Raw genomic sequence first — 6,304 nt, 5'->3', positions numbered from 1 at the left:
AGCTCGTGGGCTCTAGAGTGCAGGCTCAGCAGTTGTGGCGCATGGGCTTAGTTGCTCCGAGGCATGTGGGATCTTCCCAGACCAGGGCTTGAACCTATGTCCCCTGCATTGGCAGGCGGATTCTTAACCACTACGCCACCAGAGAAGTCCCAAGATTTATTTTAGTTTAGTAACAATTTAATTCTTCTAGTTGTTCAGGCCAAAAATATTAGAATCATTCCCAACACCTCTCTTTTCTCACGCTCCACATGGGATCCATCATCAATTCAGTTGGCTCCACCTCCGAAATACATTCCAATCTGATCAATTTTACCATCCCCACCACCACTTTGGTCCAAGCCATTGTCATCTCCCAAAACTGTCACAACAGCCTCCAAAAGGGTCTCCCTGTTTCCACCCTGGCCTCTACTTTCTATCTGCAACATGGCAGCCAGTGAGATCACTTAAAAAATGTGAGTTAGATCAGCTCCCGCCTCTACTCAAAACCATGCAAAGTTCTAAGTGAAATGGGAACCTCTGGTATCTCTGTGTCTCCAAATTCCTTCTTCCTGTAAGGAGGCCAGTCAGATTGGATTAGGGCCCATCCAAACAGTCTCTTTTAACTTAAACACCTCTTTCAAAGTAGTCTATTCTGAGGTACTGGGTATTGAGCTTCAACATATGAATTTTGGAGAAACACAATTCAGCCTATAACAACATCCCTATTCATATGAGGGATAGCTGCATTGTATTAAGGAAAACATTACTGTTCTTTGAAAGTTAAATATGGACAGAAGAATGTATATGAATTTCACTGACGAGGTAAAGGGGTAGACCATATCAGATTGTTGGCATCTCAGCACCATTCTCACTTCCTTCTAAGATTCATCCTCACTTCCCCTATATTTTGGAGGCTGGAAGCCTCAAGACTATGTTTCCCAGATTCCCTCGACAGCACAGTTCTGGGTTGTGTCCTGCAAATGAGAGGTGCACGTGTGAGATTTTCAAAGCAGAGGAAACGAGAGACCATTATTACTCTGTCAGTGGTGACCAGGCTAGGGCTTCTGCAGGCGGCAGGTGGAGGTTTGGAGTGTAGCTTCAGGCGTCCTCCTGTGAATCACCCACTTTGTGTCTCTGGTAACTGAGATCATTGGTGTTGGTTCCTTATGATTTCTGCACTTCCTGATTGCCTAAACATCAGCAGACATATTTTTGGCTGCAGGATTCTTTGCAAGATACTTCTCAAAATCTTGTATTATCATTACCAAGCCCTCTTCTTCTCCCTCGATTATACAGGCATGGAGGCCCAGCTGGGCAGGCCAAGTTGCAGTAGCCTAGTTCTCCAACTGGGAGCAGAGGAAGAGAGCTGTTTCTCATCAGCTTTCATAATACCCTGAAGGCTTGGGTTCTAACATTTTTCCCAGGGAAACTCTGCACTGGTGGTTGGTTGCAGGACATTTAGGGTGATGAATTAAATATTGCACATAGGATTGGAAGACTTTAGTTCTAGGCCTAGCCTAACTATGGGATTACTACATGGCCTTGGACAAAACCCTTGACTTTTGGAGTCTTACTTTCCCCATTTATAAAATGGGAGAAAGAAGAAGAAAACAAATTTGAGTCATAGCTAACATTTACACAGTACTTTCTATGTTCCAGTCATTATTCTGAAGACTTTTCATATAGCCACTCATTGAATCATCATAAAAATCATATGAGAAAGGTACCATTTATATCTTACATTTGGGGAAACAGATACTAAGAAACTTACCCAGGAAGTCTGTGTCCTTGTCGGGGCTTTGAGCCATTAAGCTATTTGGCCTCTTGTTTCATGAAAATGTGTGATAAATGGCAATCGATTTACAGTTTGGATGTACTGGCCTTTGTCCCAAGTTCTTTGGCCTCCCAAACAAAGTAGGAATTCACTGGATCCAGGAACTAAAGACATTAGGAATTGTCCTGTGTCTTTCCCTCGTGTGACTCTCTGCATAACTTTGCACGGCATTTTGTTCCACTGGCAGGTAGAAGACGACCAACCCATAGCTCTGAAGCATATTTCTCTGTTCAAGTGACCTCCGCTGATTGAGTTGGACACTCCTGATTCTAATTATGGATTTCCCTGAGAGAGAGTGAGAGAGAGAGAGACCCTATTAGCCCAGCTAGAATCTGGAAATGACTGCTCTCCAATCACTTGGAGGCAGTACGTTCACTTGCTGGACTATAGAGATATTTAGGTCCTTTTTCACCAGCTCAGGGACAGTAATATGTCTCTGTCCTTACGGAAAAATCTCTTCCTTCTCCAAGCCTGGCAGCCAGCCTCAATCTTCCAGGGACAGCTCAGTTATAGCGGAAAGAGCCTTCCATGCAACCTGAAGTCCTCGGATGGGATCGACATCCAGGTCACCGCTTACTGACTATGTGACCTCAGGCAAGTTATATAAGCTCCCTGAGCCTCTGTGTACTCATTTCAGAAAAATCAGGAAATGCAAACAGTTATAACTAGAAAAAGAAAACCACCCTCTTTGTCCCCTTCTTTCTCCCTTTTACTAGGCTCCTTTTGATGTAACACACACAGGCACAGATGGGAGGAGTCTAAGGGTTTAGTTTCAAAGCTTTGGCAGGGCCTTTGTGTCTTTGTAGAAAAAGGAAAAGCCATTAAGAAGTACCTGGCTCTTCAATAGCCTTGCTCACTATTCCCAGTGGCCTGAGCGAACACAGTTTGGGAGGCCAAGGATCAAAGAAGGAAAATAAAACTGTTCTGCATTGCAGATAGAAGTCCTACCCATTGTGAGAGAGGTGGCCTTGCAAATTACGGGGGTAGAGGAGGTGAGGTAGCTAAGTCAGGAACAATTAGTGAAACCCAAGAGCAGAGAATTGTATAAACCTCTAAGGGAAGGTAGGCCACTAGGACAAGTATGGGAGGGGTAGGTTTCCCCTTCCTGTTCTGACCCAGTCAGTGGCAGCAGGCCACCTCTAATCTAATCTAAAAGAGCCCCTTAGAGGAAATTAGTAAAGGGCGCCCCCTCTCTGAGTGGATGCAGCTCTGTGCCAGGGTGCAGGGTTCGGTGAGTGGAGTGTGAGCTGCACACCTTACACGCGTTCATGGTCTCCAAGGCTACACTCAGCAACCCTGAGTGCCACTCCTCAATGTAGACTAGTGAGCTGCAAGGAAGGTCTGCTGAGAGGACAGACGAGCCCAAACAAGGGTGATGCCCAGAGCTCTCCCCTCAGTTCCAGACACACCTGGTGGGATGAGAAAAAGAGAGGCCAAGCATGCAGCCCGGCTCCCTACCCTCTGAGATTATGTAAAATTGCCTCTACAAAAATAACTAAATAAATAAATATTTTTAAAAAGTGAAAAACAGGGCTTCCCTGGTGGCGCAGTGGTTGAGAGTCCGCCTGCCGATGCAGGAGACATGGGTTCGTGCCCCGGTCCGGGAAGATCCCACATGCCGCGGAGCAGCTGGGCCCGTGAGCCATGGCCGCTGACCCTGAGCATCCGGAGCCTGTGCTCCGCAACAAGAGAGGCCGCAACAGTGAGAGGCCCGCGTACCGCAAAAAAAAAAAAAAAAAAAAAAGTAAAAAACAAAACAAACAAACCAGCAATTGCCTCTAGCCTCCAATCCCAAACCCTGTGAAGGAAATCCACAGCCTTCCTAAGAATCCTGTGAATTCCTAGGGATTGCATTCTCAGGTTATCCCACTGGGTTTCTGATCCCTTCTACATGTATGACCTCACTTCTTTCTCCAACTTTTACAAAAACTACTAACACTAAACATTAATTTGAGTAGTAGGTATAAGATTAGAGGCAGGCAGGGAAGTATTTACATTGAAGAAGGGAAAGCTCCAATCTTAAATATTTATTTATTTGGCTGCGCCGGGTCTTAGTTGCGGCATGCGGGATCTAGTTCCCTGACCAGGGATCAAACCTGGGCCCCCTGCATTGGGAGCCCAGAGTCTTAGCCACTGGGCCACAACGGAAGTCCCCTGATCTTTTTTATTTATTTATTTATTTTTGGCTGTGTTGGGTCTTTGCTGATGCACACGGGCTTTCTCTAGTTGTGGTGATCGGGGCCTACTCTTTGTTGTGGTGTGCTGGCTTCTCATTGTGGTGGCTTCTTGTTGCGGAGTAGGGGCTCTAGGTGCGTGGGCTTCAGTAGTTGTGGCTCGCGGGCTCTAGAGCACAGGCTCAATCGTTGTGGCTCATGGGCTTAGTTGCTCCGCGGCATGTGGGATCTTCCCAGACCAGGGCTTGAACCCGTGTCCCCTGCATTGACAGGCGGATTCTTAACCACTGCGCCACCAGGGAAGCCTGGGGAGTCCCCCAGTCTTAAAATTCTTTTCAGTTATCCTGCCATTCTATGGGTTTCTCACTGACATTTAACCCCATGTACATCCAGTCTTCCAGAATTTTGCTGGCTCCCCTCACTCTCCCTTTCCTATATATCCCTCCCTCTAGAATTACCTTCTGTACTCCAATTTGCCTTCCTCTATTATGCAGACCAATTCAGCTCTCCCCAACTCTGAATCTGCAACATGGATATCTAAACTCATCAAGTGGGGGGTCTTATATTTAATGGAATCCACCCTTCGTATAACACCATACATGTGATACAGTTGTGAGAACCTAAGGGGGAAAAAATGTTAGCTTCATTTACCATGAAATCCTGGTGAACCTCCTGGGTAATGTGATGCTTAGTAAATAGGAGGCATAGAATATCAGGTAAAGTTGAAGTAGAGTGATTTTTTTTTTTTTTTTAAGCCAGACTGAAAACTTGAGTTGTTACCTGGACCTCCACATGGCTGGGAAATGTGAAATATTCTGCATATCTAGCTTAGTCAGAAATACACTGATCTTCTATTAACTTGATCTTTAAATAGAAATTAAGGTCTCTCAATAATGAAGCCTTCAAATTGCCACTCCCTGAAGACAAAGATCAGTTTTGTGGGCCCTGAGGATTATATAGTTTTACTGGGTACTTTTTTTTTTTTTTTTTTCCGGTACGCGAGCCTCTCACTGTTGTGGCCTCTCCCGTTGCGGAGCACAGGCTCCGGACGCACAGGCTCAGCGGCCATGGCTCACGGGCCTAGCCGCTCCATGGCATGTGGGATCTTCCCGGACCGGGGCACGAACCCGTGTCCCCTGCATCAGCAGGTGGACTCTCAACCACTGCGCCACCAGGGAAGCCCTGGGTGCTTTTTTAAATGGTGCTTCTTAAACATTAAAAAATTATTAGTATAAATATAACTCAGTGAGACTTCAATGTCCTGCGTTGGAGATGATGAAGGAGAGGGGAAGTGGGGAAGTGCTGACTGACACAAGTTAAGTCACTTTGTGCAATTTTGCCTAAAGATGGAGCTATCGAAGTCAATGCAAATCCAGAGTATTTTGATTGTCCATGACTTGGGGACAGAGATCAAAGCAAAAAATCTTACTTCTAGTTAAGTTTAATAAGTCAGAGAGTCTGCTGTGGTCCAAGAAGTTCAAATATTGATACATCCTGCCCAGACTTCAGTGAATCACAATTCGTATCTTAGATGGTAGAGAGGGAGGGCCAAGTGGAACTACCTATTACAAACTGGTCTCTCTCTGTTCTGTGGAGAAGAGATAGTCAAGCTGACATAGAAATTCCTAATAAAGATATTTAGGATCATTTTTTTTTCAATGGGGTCTCACGGATGACCACACAGCTGGCAATCTGCCAGGATTCTTGGGAATGACAAAAAGTGGTGATTGCTGAGTTAAGGGTGTGGATGTTGAGTGGCTTGGAATGGTTGTGACAGACGTTCTCTCAGGGTGTCAGCAAAATAGAAGGTCCCAGGGACACAGTATTTGTTGCTCTTTTCCCCCAGCTCATATCATCATATGATATGAGCTCATATCATACCTGAATCTCCTTTTCCTGGTAGCTGTCACAAAACCTGGGAATAAGGGTTGTAAACTTGGTTGCAAATGGCGGGGAGCAAAAGAATACATAAGTATGAACACAAAATTGGGTACAGGATTTTGGAAGGCTCTCACACAAGGAAAGTGTCCTAAATCTTAAGCTTCATTAATTTTATGTTAAATGTGTGTCTATTTTGACCTGAGTCAGAGAACATTTTTCTGCCCACTGTATTTCTGGCCATTGGTCCTTCTGGAAGGCATCATAGAAAAGGATCAAAATCCATCATGTTCATTCCTGCCGAGTGATGGCGTAACATCAGAGCAGCAACCCTGGGCCATCATAGGAACTAGCCTTTCACTAGCTCATCAAAGGCCAACTTTGTAATGAGAGAAGCAAGTAGAACAGCAGGGATGTATCTGGAAAACATCAGGTTATT

Source organism: Leucopleurus acutus (assembly GCF_964270905.1).
Source record: "Leucopleurus acutus genome assembly, chromosome: 2".
Taxonomy (NCBI): Eukaryota; Metazoa; Chordata; class Mammalia; order Artiodactyla; family Delphinidae; genus Leucopleurus; species Leucopleurus acutus.
Note: the sequence above shows the minus strand (reverse complement) of the source record.